This window comes from Mastomys coucha, unplaced genomic scaffold (assembly GCF_008632895.1).
Source record: "Mastomys coucha isolate ucsf_1 unplaced genomic scaffold, UCSF_Mcou_1 pScaffold3, whole genome shotgun sequence".
Taxonomy (NCBI): domain Eukaryota; kingdom Metazoa; phylum Chordata; class Mammalia; order Rodentia; family Muridae; genus Mastomys; species Mastomys coucha.
The window spans coordinates 47,226,874-47,235,452 of NW_022196909.1; the positions used below are offsets into that span (position 1 = coordinate 47,226,874).

Genomic DNA, 8,579 nt, shown 5'->3' on the forward strand with positions numbered 1-8,579 from the left:
GTGGAAACTGCCATCCCAGAGAAGCTGCTCGGGAAGACACGGCCTGTTCACACACACTATGCTCTCAGGGGTGTGAACACTCACAAGAGTGAACAACGCAGCCGGGCAGTGGTAGCACACGCCTTTAATTCCAGCACTTGGGAGGCAGAGGCAGGTGGATCTCTGAGTTCAAGGCCAGCCTGGTCTACAGAGTGAGTTCCAGGACAGCCAGGGCTACCCTGTCTCAAAAAACAAAATAGTGAACAGCGCAAAGGTACCTAGATTGACAAGACGGCTCAGTGGTCAGGGCACCAGCCACCAAGCTTGACAGCCTGAGTCTGAACCCCCAGTCCCTACGGTGGAAGGAAAGAACCAACTCCCACAAGATGTCCTCTGATCGATACGCACATGCTATGCCCATGTGTACTTGTGTACATGTATAATACCAATCATCAATCAATCAATAACCAATTTTCTCGACTGAAGAAAATAAACGGGTGGTCCTCACAGTGGTGGGGTCAGGGTGGCAATCCCACGCTACACTTGTAGGGCACAGGCCAGCCCTGGTTGGGTGCACACAGACACCAGCACGGTCAGGCAGTTAACCAGACAATAGAGGAAACTATCTACAAGTCAGTCTGGGATCACTACATGATAATCTGAAATCAGGGACTCATGCAGGAGGATTTAATATGCACAGACAGTTGGCCCCCTGGCCCCCAGGTGACAGTGGAGGTTGCCATGGACTGCTGGCACCCCGGCGTTTTAGGGAAGTAGAGGTGGCAGTGCCCACGATCCGGGGAAGGGTGGTTTTTCAGCTTGGGCATCTTTGATCTGTGGGGTCTGAATCTAAGATACTCAAGGACCAGAAGTGGAGAGGGGGTGAGTGGAGGTTCCACTAACCCCTGGAGACAGGGAAGAAGGCCGGGCATGAAGGTGAGGCCACAGCTGAGGCTGAGCGGGGCGAGCGTGCAGTGGCTCAAGGAGAGAGTCACACACACAACTGTGTAAACCCGGTGATACTCTGGGGACTAAGCAGCACATATTCTAGAGAGGAAAGAAGGCAGGCGAAGAGGAGACTGCCGCTCTCAGCTCTGGAGATCTGGAGGTCAGGAGGCCCAAACTGGTTTCTCTGGAACAAAGCCAGCATGCTGGCAGCGCTGCACTTCCCTGAAGGCCCTTGCAGAGCCCGCTTCTTTGCCTTTCCCAGACTCAGAGCCACATTCCTCACATTCTCTGGCCTCATCTTCTGTCTTCAAAGCCTGAAGTAGAGCATCTTGCACGGAGGTCACACGCCTGTCCTGGGCCGACTCCCTCTGCTGCCCACTAACAGGGACGCCTCCGGCAGCATGGAGAACCCATCAGGCAATCCAGAATATTCCCCCAGCTCAAGAACGCTAACTTACTCACATCTGAGAGACCCACCTGGTGTTCAGATAGTAGCTACAGGCCTTCAGGGACATTACTCATCTCACAGTGACAGAGGCAACCCAAGGATACTTAAGGAACACAGGTCCCTGTCCAAGCTAGGGGTCTGGCTGCCTCGCAGGGTGGCTTCGTCCTTTGACATCACGTGCTTACTATCTGGATGGGTGGAGGGAGAAGGATCTGTGTCAGCCAAAATGTCTAGGCTTTGGGGGACTCCTGTGGAAGGGCTTTTCCCCTGAGGACAGCACCACGGGATCTGCACTCGCAACAAGGGGCTCCCCCTCTGTCCTTGGGGCTCTTATCGTGCGTGTGGTGAGCTGTCAGAGAGTTCTGGGCCAGGCAAACCCACTGTGAATCAGGATGATAGAGACACGTTCTCCCTGCAGCACATCTGCCTGGGGCACAGGGGGCTCAGAAGGGTGAGCAGCTGTGGTCAAAGTGCCCTGATCCTCCACCATGAAGGGATGGGTTGGTGTGTGGCACCGTGCACAGCAAATGTCACCAACCATCCCGGGAATGTGGGTTCCGCAGACACCAGACTGGAGAAGCATACAGCCAGCCACGAGTGCCCTGGGAGACAGCTCTGTGTCATCACTGGGAAACACTGCTCTTTGTAAACCATTCTGAGCTTCCCAAAGTCCCCAGGACCTGGTGAGGTGACAGTAACAGTCAACATCCCAAGCTTTCCTTACCCAGTGTAGCCAGCTGGCCGGGGATTCTCAGGGAAATGGCTGAGAAGTGGTCCTCGGCCGATTCTGGCCCTAAGGGTACACTCGGTGATGTCTAGACATCTTCTTGGGTGTCCACTGGCCTCTAGTAGACAGAAGCCAGGCATGGCTAGCTTCACCCCCTCTGCCAACAGGACAGAAGGTAACTGACTCCCCCAATACACCCAGAAGGCTGAGGAGCTAGCCTGTACTCAAAATGTTAAAGCAGAGGCAGGGTTGGAATTACAGTTACAAGCCCAGAAATGCTTTAGGCGTTCAGAGAAACTGAGCAAACTTCGATTGCTTGGAAATGGAGATGAGCAGAGTTTGGGGTTCCAGCACAGTGTGCTTGTGAGGTGCAAGATCTGCTGTGCTGCCAGCTAGAAGGAGGAGTAGAGAGGAGGCTAAGTTCTCTGAGCCTCAAAGGTCATGACTCCTGGACACACAAAGTGCCAAGGCTGTGCCAGGGATCAGACAGGGCAGAGGCGTGAGCTCGGGGCCAGGCAGGTCCTGACACCTGTGAGCGTCTCCCTAAGGGGCCCTCAAGGACAGCAAGTTTCAGAGCTGTGTCCAGATGAGCTATAAAGAACTCAGTGACTCAGGGAGAGTGGCTGAGAGGATGAGCGGACAGGGCTGATGCAAGATGGGGAAGATGAAAAAAAAGAAAAGAAAAGAAAAGCCAGGCAGTGGTGGTGCACGCCTTTAATCCCAGCGCTTGGGAGGCAGAGGCAGGTGGATTTCAGAGTTCGAGGCCAGCCTGGTCTACAGAGTGAGTTCCAGGACAGCCAGGGCTACACAAAGAAACCCTATCTTGAAAAAACAAAAACAAACAAAAAACTTGAGAATGGGAAGACCTTCCTCCCCCTCTGAGACCCCTGCATGGGTCCCTCCCCGCCCCAGCCACCTTCTGCAGTATTAGTTTTCCTTCTCCAAAATTACCAGCGGCTCCCCCTGCGCCCAAACACCCCAGAAAAACATCTTCCCTAGGGACTTTCCTTCTGGCAGTGACTGGAGCGCAGGTCAGGTGACTTTACCACTGCAGCTCAACAATGGCAGTGATATACTGAGCTCAAGGAGGCCCCTCCCTCTCCACCTCACACCTGGGTGACACCCTCCCTCTGATGTAAACTGGTCCTGTGACCAAAAGAATAGAGATGACGCTGTGATTTCCGAGAATCAGTCCCCTCAGTGCATTCGTTCTCCAATGTTTGTGTTCAGAGCCTAGCCACCATGCTACGAGAGCAGCCGCTGTCCACATTCACCCCACAGCGCACACATGTGCACACGCACGCAGACACAGGCAGACACACGGACAAATAAATGAATGTAATTTAAAAATTAAAGGGGGCTGGATTATGTGGTGCACGCCTTTAATCCCAGTGCTCTGGAGGCAGAGGTGGGCAGATCTCTGAGTTTGAGGCCAGCCTGGTCAATAAATAAGTTCCAGGATAGCCAGGGCTACATAGGGTCAAAAAAGACGGCGTGGGACGGGGTTGAGGTCACAAGTTTGAAAACTATTATTTTGCATGGTGACTCCAGAACCCAGCACCCCTGTTTCTTCAGCCCCCGGGATGCTTGACTGGAGATAAACCTGCCAACCATCACACGCTGGGCCCCTGCCAGCTCCCTGATATCCGAAACGAAACGTTATCTTACGCAGGTCTTCTCTCCCCAGCCAGCCTCTCACTCCTGGAGGAGGAATGGCAACCAAGCACTAAGTCAGCTGAGGGCAGCAATGGCCCCAAATTCTTAAGGTTTGTACAGAAGCGCGAGATGAACCCCCTTAGGCTAAGCCTCCGTGGGAAGGCGCAGGCTGAACTGCAGCCATTGACTGGGGCCGTGCCTGTCACAGAGATGAGTACTGCTCAGCTGCCCTCCTGGACTGGAAGACACTTCCTCCTCAACCCAGTTAGGACCTCCAGAACCTCTGCCCACATCCTCCTCCCTCATGCCCCCTTCAGACCAAAGCGGGTAGATGTGGGTCTGAGAACCGCAGGGAGGGGCTCTTGCCCCAGGTTCCAGAAGGTTCTAAAAACAACCTGACCCTTGTGACAGGCAGCCAGACCCAAGCTGGTCACCTTTTGGCAACAGGAAAATCTGCAGGCTGTAAAACTCGGAGTAAGGGAAGCGGATCCCACAAACAGCTCCTGGACCCCCAGAACATCAGAGATTAGAACAGGGCCAGGTTTCCCCTGCCCCCAGCAGGGACCCACCACCGCCCTGCCTGCCAAGCCAGCAAGACAATGATCATCAAACTCCCTGGTGTGCCCCTGAGAACCTGCCAGGCGTCCTGCGAGCAGGGAAACAGCGCGGGAAGCCCAAGGCATTGTCAGGGTTTGCTGGGGACTGGACACCCAGCAGAGAAGGAAGAGCTCTGCGGCCGCCCCACAGACCTGGGGGCAGGGATTAAACGTCTCTCTCCTGTCCCCAGAGCATGGCGCTTGTTTCCCTGAGCAAGCGTGATGGCACACGCCTCCAATTCCAGCTCTTGGGAAGGAGAAGGAGGGTGCGCTGGAGTTCTAGACCAGCCTGGCTACATATCCAGAAGCCAAACAGCCAACTCATCCATTGGATAAATGGAAGAAAGTGATGAATGGCGTCCTGGGAGCCCAGGATCCTCTGCACCTACATGAGCGTAAAGGAGCGTTCATTTAGTGACTCAAGGAACACTGGCTACCCTCTGTAGCAGACAGCTCCTCAGACACAAGAGTAAGTCCGAGTTCTTGTGGGTATAAAGGTGAATGAGAATCTCCACTCTCCTAAAAGAGCAACCTAAGCCGCGCACAGGTGTTGAGCAATCATCACAGTAAGTAAGAGGTGCAGATGGCTGCACCAGTGATGGGAGACTCAGCAAGGCCAGGATCCCGTGGAGCAGTCATCCCGACACCCAAGTCAGTGAAGCAGGCTTACCTTTATGGTGGGTTTGTCTTCATCTGTCTGTGAGCAGGAGCCTCTGAGTGAGTCCCACGCGCATGCCCACACCGCTGCACAGCGCTGCAAGGGTCAAAGAGCCAATGTGGGTAACTGAGTGGTGCCAGGGTCCGGACAAAAAGAGAGCTTAGGACGTTCTAATCAAACGCGGGGACTCAAGAACCCATGGTCCCACATGACCTCACACACACACCCTGGGAGACTGCCGATCTCAGGCTGAGTCAGCAAATATTTCCCAATCCTGGAAGGAGCCTGCGCTGCCAAGCAAGCAGACACTGGCTCTTCGGATCTTACCTGGGTGGGGCGGAAGGCACTGACAGGGTAAGAAAGAGGTGGTGCCTAGCACCCCACTAGCTCAGAGAAGGAGAGGCCCCTGAGTCACACCCCAGTCACCAACCCCAAGTTATAAAGACCATGGGAGAAGGCCCGCACGCCTGAAACCCGACGCTGAAGGCCCATATGCCTGCCAGGCTCCAGCCAAGTACCCAGCTCTCCTCTGACACTCTGGAATCCAGCTGCTAGGGCAAGCCACTCCTCCCCTGGCTCTGATGACATACACACAGGCTCAGCGACATCAGACCATCTCCAAGAAACAGCCACAGGGCAATCTGGGACGACATGGCACAGGCAAGGGCACTGGGCACAAGGCTTCGGACATAATACAAGCCAGAGCCTGGCAAGACAAACAAGCTTGTGTGACTGCTGGCAAGGGAGGAATGCTCCCAATGTGGGCAGTGCCATGAGCACTGGCATCACCAGGCTCGCCAGAGCCACCAGAGGGGGTACTAGAGGGCACCTGCTCTAACAGCACCCAACGTGCAGAGCCTGGGGCGGGTTGGGGGGTGGCTGGGAGGGCCTCAGGAAGGACTCAGCCCGGAGCCCAACACACCTCCTGAAGAGACAAGACTCGTTGTACCAGGACATGCCAGGCTCAGATCCTGGGGACAGCTTGCACAATAGCTGGGCAGCTGTGTTCTGTCCAAAATAGAGGCTTACCAGGCTCGTCTCCACACTGACTATCTTACCGGGCCTTCAGGGAAGAGGGTAAGGGACCCCAGGTGAGGCTGGGTGGCTTGAAGCACACAGCATAGAAAAGTTGGCAAACAGAGCGGGGCGTCCATCCAATGAACTTTGGAGGTGACAGGTAATGCCACTCACCGGCAAGGGCCTGCCCGCTCACACTGTGAAAACAGACATCGATCGAGCCACGATCTGCAGAAAGCACCAGATTGGAAAACCGTTCCCTAGAAGGCTGCAGAGTGGACATGCCCTCGGAGGTTACCTAGCTGGCTACCAGGACTGAAGGCCAACTCGGCACCGAGCACTGTGATTGATTAAACAAAGGCAGGACAAGAATACACTGCTCAAGGGCAGTCCAGGGTTAGGAGCGCTTACTGCTCTTTCAGAGGACCCAGGTTTGAGTCCCAGCACCCACATGGTGGGTACCAGCTGGAACCCCAGTTCCAAGAGTTCCAGCACCTTCTTTTGACCAAGGACACATGGTACACGGATGGTGTCGCACAGACATATACGCAGATAAAACACTCGCTCACACATAAAATAAAATGAATAATGAAGAAGTCTACTTTTCAAAAAAGACTGTGAAGCAGAGTCTCTGGGGAGCCGGACTGGACTGGTCATTACCAAGCACTCGACTGCACCCCTCGAAAATGACCCGGGTGGGGTGGTCTATCGCAGCAACCCCAGCACTGAGAAGACAGAGCAGGAAGCCTGCCGTCAGTGAGGAGGTTAACAGAGTGCCCTCAAGGCCAGCCTGGCTTACAGAGTGATACTGTCTGTCTCAGACTTAAAAGGGGAGGGACAAGATGGCTCATCGGGAAACCACACTTGCTAACCGGCCTGATGACCTAAGTTCAGTCCCGGGGACCCATACACCAGGGGAATACCGACTCCCAAAACTTGTTCTACACGCTCACAAAAATAAATAATAAATGTGAGAGATGTTTTTTAAAAAAAACTTGAGGGATGTTTCTCATAGGAAGAAAAGATTCCTTCTAACCTCCTCCACTCTACGGTCACCCCCACACCCAGGGCTGTTCTAGAGGGGCCTTAGGGATCAGTGGAGAGTGTGGAGAGGAGACTTGCTCAACTCCGGGCCAGCCACGGTCCTACTGTTTTCATGGAAAAGGGTCAGTGCACACGAAGATTACAAAACTGTAAGGTCTGGTCAAGTTGGTTCAGTTGGCTCCCCGCTGTGGTTCCAGAAGGTGGCTTGTTCTATGGCCAATTCTGGTTCAAAGACAGAGAGTGTGATCCTCAAAAGAGGAGACCTAGAAACCTGGTGCCAATGGAACCATGGGCTCCCACTTCTGAAGTGAGAGTGGGTCAGACTTCCAGAGTCTTCAAAGATCAGGAGGGGCAAAGAAGGATTTATGTTCTCTCCTGAGGACATCTCCAGGGGTCCATGGCCAAATAAAGAGCACAACCCCAGAAACAGCTGAGCTGTGCCTGGAAGCAGACAGCCCAAGTTCCTTGGCAAGGCCTCACTGGTGCAATTCCCTCAGCCTGCCCAGGCAGATACCAAGGCAGTGCCCCAGACCACACCTGGGCAAAGAGAAAAACGTCAACTACCCAGGAAAAGGAAAGAAAAAGGGCACCAAGGAACCATGCCCGGCGACCAACAGGAGAGGCACATTCCGTCGGTGAAAGACAGGAGATAAACTCAGTCGCTAGCCCAAGATACCAAGGTTACGGGAACAGATGCCCAACAGCCCCAGGGCTAGCAGGCCCACAATCCACTTAAAAACTCAACCGGGAACGTATTCTGGGGCTGGCGAAGTGGTTCAGCAGGTAAAGGTGCTTGTCATCAAACCCGAGTCTATTTCCAGGGCCCACAAAATCAAAGGAGAGAGCTACCTCCCAACTCTAGTAAGTTGTCCTATGACCTACACACACCTGCACCCCACCCCCATCCACCCCCCTCAGAAATACATAAATGTAACTTTTAAACAAACAAACAAACTCATCCTAGAGCCAGTACAGGGAGGAAAAAACAAGTTTAAAGCCATGGTCATCCCCGGGCATAACTTCTGGAGACTCTTCTCTTAGGGATAGGACAGTGTGTGGAAGGGAGGCAACGAGGGCACAGTATCAAGGTTTAAATACATTCCATAATATCCCAAATGAATCCTGTTTCCTGGAAGGGGAAGAGTTATATGAAGCCTCCGGCTACCACTGGCACACACCCAGCTCAGAGCCGTCTCTCCCCAAGGGTTCCTGGAAGTCAACAGACTCATAAAGGGGAAGTATTGTAAAGCTGAGATTACAAGGGCCTACCAACTGGACATCCCTCCCAATACAACACCCAGTAAACCCTGTGACCCGAACAAATCTGGTCAAGCTGGCACTCGACACCCCACTCTACCGCCCTCTCAGCTTCACTGGTGAAGCCTATCTACCCTGCACCTCTGGGTTCTCCCCCAAGCAGAGGCAAAAACAACTAGAAGCGAGGCGGTCGGGAGGCAAGAGGTGAAAAGGACAGGAGATGAGAACTGAGCAAAAAAAAAAAAAAAA

General features: G+C 53.8%; 1 protein-coding gene across 2 annotated transcripts in view; it reads right to left on the minus strand.

Annotated features, from left to right (window-relative positions):
• Ppard (peroxisome proliferator activated receptor delta) overlaps nt 1-8,579 on the minus strand; it is a 67,508-nt gene that overhangs the window by 58,271 nt on the left and 658 nt on the right. For both annotated transcript variants that reach the window (XM_031346735.1, XM_031346734.1), the window contains exon 2: nt 5,025-5,108. The gene's annotated coding sequence lies outside the window, so the exon portion shown is untranslated. The remainder of the gene's footprint in view (nt 1-5,024; nt 5,109-8,579) is intronic.